Source organism: Tachyglossus aculeatus, chromosome 4, assembly GCF_015852505.1.
Source record: "Tachyglossus aculeatus isolate mTacAcu1 chromosome 4, mTacAcu1.pri, whole genome shotgun sequence".
NCBI lineage: Eukaryota > Metazoa > Chordata > Mammalia > Monotremata > Tachyglossidae > Tachyglossus > Tachyglossus aculeatus.
In genome coordinates this window covers 128,728,631-128,737,876 of record NC_052069.1, presented here as the reverse complement: position 1 = coordinate 128,737,876, position 9,246 = coordinate 128,728,631, and positions in this window count along the sequence as shown.

The window sequence follows — 9,246 nt, the reverse complement described above, 5'->3', positions numbered from 1 at the left end:
GGGGCCCCCTCGCCCAAGCCCTCCCCGAACCTCCCTCCCTCCCTCCCTCCTCCCCAAACGGGTCCTAGCCGTGTTGCTCCTGCTCCGTTCCTCATGGCTGGAAAAATGGGGGTTCAACCCCTGTTCTCCCTCTGACTTAGACTGTGAGCCTCATGTCGAGCACGGTCCCTAATCTCCGTGATTAACTGGTTTATTAGAGACGCTCAGTGGAAAAAGCAGGCTTGGGAGTCAGGGGTCATGGGTTCCAATCCCGGCTCTCCCACATGTCTGCCGTGTTACCTTGGACAAGTCACTTCACTTCTCTGAGCTTTAGTTCCCTCATCTGTAAAGTGGGGATGAAGACTGTGAGCCCCACGTGGGACAACATGATCACCCTGTATTCCCCCCCCAGCGCTTAGAACAGTGCTTTGCACATAGTAAGCACTTAGCTAATGCCATTATTACTATTATTATTTTAAAAATGGTATTTGTTAAGCGCTTACTATGTGCCGGGCGCTGTTCTGAGCTCTGGGGTAGGTACTTACCAAGCTCTTTGTACAGTGCTCAGCGCACAGTAAATGCTCAATAAATACGACTGAATGAATGAATGAATACGAGCTCATCAGGTTGGATGCGGTCTGTATCCCACATGGTGCTCACGGGCTTATCCCCATTTCACAGATGAGATGATCAGGGCGCAGTGAAGTGATAGGCCCATAGTCACAGTACACGAGTGGCGGAATTGGGATTAGAACCCAGGTCCTTCTGACTCTCTGGCCCTGGGATCTATCTATTATTATTATCATCCTTTCTATCCCTAAGCTACCCTGTTTTTCTATTTTGTATCTACCCCAATCCTTAGAACAGTGCTTGACACACAGTAAGGGCTTAACAGGTATAACAATGTTTAAATATTTTTTAAGTAAGCATATTTAAATATGATATAAAATGGCTCCTTCAGAAATTGAGGCAGATGAAGGCTGATAGTTGTTTGAGGGCAGAGCGGCATTTCCCAGGAATTCGCCCTGGAAAGGGATGCAGGCCTGGAGATACTGGGGCGGGAGAGGGAGAAATCCCTCCAGTATTTCCAGCGGGCCTGACTCAGCCAGAATCCACCCAGAGCATGGAGAAGGAGGCTCAGCCATCTCAGCCGAAGGCCAACCCTGGTGACCATCCAGACTCTCCTTTGACCCCTGCTCTCCCAAAGGCGGGGGCAGCACCGGGCTAGACCCATCTTCCATAAAGCCCTACCACCAGTAGTGCCCTCTTATGTGACTATCACCCAGGTGGCAACTGGAAAGAGCCAGGCAGTTGTGTTCATTGAACGATTACTGGATTACTGTGCGCAGAGCACTTTACTAAGGGCTTGGGAGAGTACAATATAACAATAGAAAAGAGGAAGAGGTGGCTATTAACCTGGGCATCCCAAGCTCCCCTCTTGGCCTGTTCCCCCCGCCCCCAACCCCCCTGCTTCCTAGGCCAAGAGCATCCTGAGAAAGTGAACCTGGCAGGCTTGGAGTTGGGGGGTGAGGGTCTCTCAGGGAAGGCTCTTCAGCCTGCCTGTGGATCCAGGATGGGGTTTCTTAGAACAAGGCTAGGGAGCACTTGGACCATCTTTCCTAGGTAGCGGGGCCTAGTAGAGGGCGGGCCAGGGAGTCAGAAGGGCTGGGTTTTGATTCTGGCTGTGCTGCTTGCCTACTGGTTGGCCTTGGGCCAAGTCACTGCTCTTCTGGGCCTCAGTTTCCTTTTCTGTTAAATGGGAATCAACAGTGTTTCCTCCTACTTAGACTGTGAGCCCAATGGGCAGGGAACATGCCTACCACTCTTGGTGTATTTTCCTCTCCCAAGGGCATAGTGAAGTGCTCTGATCATTCAATGCCAGAAGCAGCGTGGCTTAGTGGCAAGAGCAGGGGTTTGGGAGTCAGAGGTCTTGAGTTCTAATTCTGACTCGACCACGTGTCAGCTGTGTGACTTTGGGTAAGTCACTAAATTTCTGTGCCTCAGTTACCTCATCTGTAAAATGAGGGTTAAGACTGTGAGTCCCACATGGGACAATCTAATTACTTTGTATCTACCCCAGCACTTAGAACAGTGCTTGGCACATAGTAAGCGCTTAACAAATACCATCATCATTATTATTGGTTGATTAGTGCGGAAATGCTTTGGGGAAATAAGCTCCTGGTAGGTAGGGAATGTGTCTACCAACTCTGTTTTACTCTCCCAAGTGCTTAGTATAGTGCTCTGCACATAGCGCTCAACAAACACCATTGATGATGATGATATGGGTCAGGGTTATGTCAGCTCTGTATATTGTCCCTACCTCAGTGCTTTGTTCAGGACCTGAAACTCGGTAAGCAATTAAGTACCACAATTTAAGCTCCTTACGGGCAGGTACTGTATCTACCGACCCTATTGCATTTCCCTCTCCTGCGTGTCTTCTGCAGTGGTCTGCATTTGTGAAGCGCTCAATAAATACTATTGATTGAAACCATTTTTGTCCATGCACACTTGCGGCCCGACATCATTTCTGAAGCAAAGCAGTTTTATCCATTTTCACTTTACCCCTTCCCAATACCTTTCGTGACAGGACAAGGTTGGCCAAAGTGGACAAATCCAAATGAAAGAGAAGCGGCATGGCCTAGTGGATAGAACCCAGGCCTGGGAATCACAGGGATTATCTGGCCCTGTTGCTTGTCTGCTGTGTCCTTAGGCAAGCCAATTCCCTTCTCTGTGCCTCATTTACCTTGTCTGTAAAATGGGGATGAAGACTGTGTACCCCATGTGGGACATGGACTGTGTCCAACTTGATTTCCCACATCTGCCCCAGTGCTTAGTACAGTGCTTGGCACATAGTAAGCACTTAACAAACTTTTTCCTCTCCTCCTCCCCATCCACCCCCCCACCTTCTTCCCCTCCTCACAGCACTTGTACATATATATTTGTACAGATTTATTACTCTATTTATTTTACTTGTACATATTTACTATTCTATTTATTTTGTTAATGATGTGCATATAGCTTTAATTCTATTTGTTCTGACAGTTGACACCTGTCTACATGTTTTGGTTTGTTGTCTGACTCCGCCTTCTAGACCATGAGCCCGTTATTGGGTAGGGACTGGCTCTATATGTTGCTGACTTGCATTTCCCAAGTGCTTAGTACAGTGCTCTGCACACAGTAAGCACTCAATAGATACGATTGAATGAGTAAATGAATGAATCTTCCCCAGTGTGTAGAAGGGTGTCTGGCACATAGTAAGCGCTTAACAAATACCTTAAAAAATAAAAAGTGGAAGTGCCAGGCCCAGAACTGGGGACAGGCCCCAGCATCCTCAGGCTGCCTTAACCCACCTTGAGGTGGATGTCCAGGACCTGAGCCCTGTTGCACTAAACAGCTTCACTCTGCTTTGGTCAAGAAAAATACATCTTGTTTATCGGCTGCCTCCAGCACATCACAGAAGATCTCATTCATTCATTCAATTGTATTTATTGAGCACTTACTGTGTGCAGAGCACTGTACTAAGCACTTGGGAAGTACAAGTTGGCAACATATAGAGATGGTCCCTACCCAACAGTGGGCTCACAGTCTAGAAGGGGGAGACAGAGAACAAAACAAAACATATTAACAAAATAAAATAATTAGAATAAATAAGTACAAATAAAATAAATAAATAAATAAATAGTGTAATAAATATGTACAAACATACAGGTGCTGTGGGGAGGGGAAGGAGGTAAGGCGGGGGGAGGGGGAGGAGGGGAAGAGGAAGGAGGGGGCTCAGTCTGGGAAGGCCTCCTGGAGGGAGGTGAGCTCTCAGTAGGGCCTTGAAGGGAGGAAGAGAGCTAGCTTGGCGGATGTGCGGAGGGAGGGCATTCCAGGCTGGGGGATGACATGGGCCGGGGGTCGACTGCGGGACAGGTGAGAACGAGGCACGGTGAGGAGATTCGCGGCAGAGGAGTGGAGGGTGGGACATCTGGGCACTCATCCATCAAGGTGGCCAGCACCTGGAGTGGGACAAGGCAGGGTGTTTATCTTTATTTCCTTTTTTGATGGTATTTTTTAAGCACTTACTATGTGCCCAGCACTGTTACTAAGTTCTGGGAACAGGTTAATTTGGTCAGACAGTCCCTGTCCCACATGGGACTCACAGTTTTGGTATGAGGGAAAACAGTTTCCATTTTCCAGTTGAGGAAATGGAAGTCCAGAGAAGTGAAGTGACTTGCCCAAGGTCACACGGCAAGCAGTTAGCAGAGTGGGATTAGAACCCAGGTCCTTCGGATTCCCAGACCTGGGCTCTGTCCAGTAGGCCATGCTGCTTCTCTTTATCAGAGACAAGGTTATGTTATGCCCCAGGCACTGTCTCCCGCAAGCTGAGATTAGAACCCAGGTCCTTCTGATTCCCGGGCAGGGGCTCTGTCCCCTAGTCCACTCTGCTTCTCATTACCAGAGACCAGGTTATATTTTCCCTCCCCCCACCGACTTCCACTCCCCAAAGAGAGGGGGAAAATGGGGGAATCAAGCACTTAGTACAGTGCTCTGCACACAGTAAGCACTCAATAAATACAGCTGAATGATGGGAAGAGGGCTGTTTCAACCCAGATTTCAGAGAATCTCAATGTTGTTTCAATGTCCTTAGTAGTCACGTGGAGGGGGGAGAAGGACCTGAACCAGCAAATAATTCCACTAACAGGCCAAAAAATTCAATTACCAGAATTTTAAAGGAAGGGAGTTTTTTTCTGCCTTTTCAGTATGTAGAATTCACTAGTGTAGACTTGATCTAAAATCCTCATATTATTAGAGATCACCCCACATTCCCCATTTATCTTGTACCTCATTATGGACCTTAGGATCTGCAATTTGTGGTTAAGTTGTTATCTCTATAAGTGACTTAACTCATTCCATGGGAAGTTCAGCTGGGAAGGTTTGAAAACATCAAGGAGCCAGCTGAAAGACCCAAGTGCTCTTGGCACTAAACCGAAACCAATCCAGGAATTTCCAAACTGATAATTGATCACTGGGATATCAGTCTCAACTCAAGCCAGTGAATATGCCTGGCTTGTCACTAATCAGTCTATCAGTCAATGGTGTTTATGGAGCACTTACTGCGTGCCGAGTGCTGTACTAGGTACTTGGGAGAGAACAGTAGAATTGAGTTCTAGAATAGGACTTAACCCAACACAATACCAAGTGTTTGGGAGTTTGTTATGGGCAGGGTATGTGTCTCCTAATTCTGTGTATTGTTCTCTTTTAAGTGCTTAGTATGATGCTCTGCACATAGGAAGCACTCAATAAATACCACTGATTGAGAGAGAACGATGAAATTAGCAAATACAATCCCTGCCTATATGGAGCACACAATCTAGTTGGAAAAATAGACACTAAAATACCTTATAAGCAGAAGGATGAAAGGGATTTAAAGACTGTGAGCCCGATGTGGGCAGGGATTGTCTCTCTTTATTGCTGAATTGTACTTCCCAAGTGCTTAGTACAGTGCTCTGCACACAGTAAGTGCTCAATAAATACAATTGAATGAATGAATGAATGAATGAAGTGCTTCTTGGAAGGGGGTGGGAGTGTGTGTGTGTGTGTGTGTGTGCACGCATTCCCAGACTTCACAACTGTCCTATGTGCTTGCAGCAGAAGCAAGGTGTATGCAATAATGATAGTAATTATTCAGCACTTTCTTTGTGTCTAAAAACCGCACCAAGCACTGGATAAGATAGATTTTCTTCTGCCGTGCATTCACACTTTGATTTGCACCTTTTCACTTATTCATCCAGTCATGTTTATTGAGCTATTACTGTGTGCAGAGCACTCTACTAAGCGCTTGGAAAGTACAATTCAGCAATAGGTAGAGACAATCCCTACCCAACAACAGCCTCACAGTCTTGAAGGGGGGAAGACAGCCAACAAAACTAAACAAGTAGACCTTTTATTCACCCCTCTCTCAGTGCCACAGCACTTATGCACAGATCCATAATATATTGATTTATATTAATGTCTGCCCCTGCCCCACCCCTACACTGTAAACTCCTTGTGGCCAGGGAATGTGTCTAGCGACTCTGTTCTATTCTCCCAATGCTTAGTACAGTGCTATGCTCACTGTAAGCACTCAATAAATACCAATGATTGAACTGTGTCTACCAACTCTGTACTATTGTTCTCTCCCAAGTGCTCAGTACAGGATTCTGCACTCAGTAAGTGCACAGTAAATATGATGGATCGATTGATTAAAGGCAGTCACCTCAGATAAAGTTTCTGTCCCACCTGGGGCTCCAGAATCTATTCCCCACCACTGGGCTGTTTGTTGGCAGCATGAGAAAGCATCACGGGACCTTGTCCAGGCCCTAGACTTTCAATCTAAGAGCCAGTCTATCAATCAATGCTATTTATTTAGTGCCTACTGTGTGCGGAACACTATACTAACTGCTTGGGAGAGTACAAAACAACAGAATTGGTTGACACATTCCCTTCCCACATTGAGTTACAGTCTAGAGGGGGAGACCAATATTAATATAAATAAATAAATTACAGATATGGACAAAAGTGCTATGGGGCTGAGGGAGGGGGTGAATAAAGAGAGCAAGGCAAGGCGACAGAGAAAGGATTGGAAGAAGAGGAAATGAGGACTTAGGGAAGGCCTCTTGGAGGAGCTGTGGCTTCAAAGAGCCATAAAATTCCCCCATTTCCCCACAGTCCCATCTCCCTAAAATGAGGAGCACAGATGAAGGGCAAATTTGGATAAAAGAATGGCACGCTGAAGGCTGAGTGGAAAGAAAAGCATCTACATTGTGAGGTTCAAAAAAGTCCATCTTCCAAGTGTCTTTCATTAGGGCTGTGAGTAAGAGTGGATCCAGGAGGCAGTGAGGTGATGAGAAGCTGCGTGGCCTAGTAGCTAGAGCCTGGACCTAGTAATTAGAATGAATTTAAGTTCTGATCTTGGCTCTGCCACTTGCCTGCTGTGTGGAGCAAGTCACTTCACTTCTCTGGGCTTCAATTCCCTCATCTGTAAAATAGGGATGAAGACTGTGAGCCCCACGTGGCACAGGGACTGTGCCCAACCCAATTTGCTCATACCCACCCCTGTGCTTACCACAGTGCCTGGCACATAGTAGGTGCTTAATAAATCCCACAATTATTTTTATTATTATTCAGAGGCCACCACCTCCCCAACCAAGACACTACTGGTACGTTGTGTGTTTCTGCAGCCTCTTCTCAGGGAACACTTTGATTAGAGAAGCAGCGTGGCTCAGTGGAAAGAGCACAGGCTTTGGAGTCAGAGTCAGGGGTTCGAATCCCGGCTCCACCACATGTCTGCTGTGTGACCTTGGGCAAGTCACTTAACTTCTCTGAGCCTCAGTTCCCTCATCTGTAAAATGGGGATTGACTGTGAGCCCCACGTGGGACAACTTAATCACCTTGTATCCTCCCCAGCGCTTAGAACAGTGCTTTGCACATAGTAAGCGCTTAACAAATGCCATCATCATCATCATCATCATCATGAAGTTGTTTTAGCGGCTTGAAATCAATCAGTGGTATTTGTGGAGCGCTTGCTCTGTGCAGAGCACTGTACAGGGCACTTGGAAGAGGACAATGTAACAGAATTAACAGACACATTCCCTGCCCCTATTGAGCTTACATTCTTGAAAGACTGAAGGAAGCCCTTTTCCCCCATCTGCCCTCCACTCTGCATCATCTCTGCTACCATATTAATCCAAGCACTTAGCCTCTCCCGCCTTTACTGCAGCGTCAGCCTCCTTGCTGACCTCCCTGCCTCCCTTCTCTCCCCCACTCCAGTCCACACTTCACTCTGCTGCCCTGATCATTTTTTCTACAAAACCGCAAGAATCAGTGTGGCTCAGAGGAAAGAGCACGGGCTTGGGAGTCAGAGGTCATGGGTTCTAATGCCGACTCCACCACTTGTCAGCTGTGTGACTTTCGGCAAGTCACTTCACTTCTCTGGGCCTCAGTTCCCTCATCTGTAAAATGGGGATTAAGACTGTGAGCCCCACGTGGGACAACCTCGATGACCTTGTATCCCCACCAGTGCTTAGAACAGTGCTTGGCACATAGTAAGCGCTTAACAAATACCAACATTATTATTATTATTATCATCATTATTAAAACTGTTCTGGACATGTCACCCAGCTCTTCAGAACCTCCAGTGGCTGCCTGTCCACCTCCACATCAAACACAAACTCCTCACCTTCGGTTTCAAATCACTCAATTCCCTCGCCCCTCCTACCTCACCTCTCTACTTTCCTACTCCAACCCAACCTGCACCCTTCACTCCTCTAATGCCAACCTTCGCACTGTACCTCGATCTCATCTATCTTGCCGATGACTTCTTGCCCATGTCCTGAACTGGCCAGGAATGCCCTCCCACTTCATATCGACAATTACTCGCCCCCATTTTAAAGCCTTAGTAAAGTCACACCTCCTCCAAGAGGCCTTCCCTAAATCCTCCATTTCTCTTCTTCCACTCCCTTCTGACTTGCTCTGTTTATTCATCTTCCCTCCCAGCCCCACAGCACTTATGTTCTTATGTGTAATTTATTTATTTATATAATCGTGTGTCTCCCCCTTTAGAGTGTAAGCTGGCTGTGAGCAGGGAATGTTCTTGTTAGTAATGTTATATTGTCCTCTCCCAAGTGTTTAATACAGTGCTCTGCACTCACTAAGCACTCAATAAATAGGACTTAGTGATTGATGCCCTTGGCAGTGTGGAAATGAAAGACCCCCCATTGTGAGGCTGAATTCCTCCTTTGATCCATCACTCTGGGCCCATTCAGTTTAAATTCCTTAGCTGGCAGAGAGCTGCTCAAGGCGGGCAGAACACAGGTCCTCTCACTCCCAAACTTGGCCTCCTCTACCTGCTTCATATGCCAGCAGTCCTTCCCCGGAAGCTGAACGGAACAGAAGCAGGAAGGAGAGAAGCAGCACAGTCTAGTGGAAAGGGCCCGGGCCTGCGAGTCCCCGCGGCACATAGAAAGCGCTCAACAAATACCATTAAAAAGGAAACAAAAAACAAAAAAGACAGAGTGGAGGGGAGAGTGGGTCATGGGGACTGGGGTGGCCTCAGGGTAGAACTTGAGTTCATTCATTGACTCATTCATTCATTCTTAATAATGGCAGGCACTGTACTAAGCGCTGGGGTGGTTACAAGCGAATGGGATTCGACACTGTCCCTGTCCCATGTGGGGCTCACAATCCCGATCCCCCTTCACAGAAGGTGTAACTGAGGCCCAGAGAGGTGAAGTGACTTTCCCA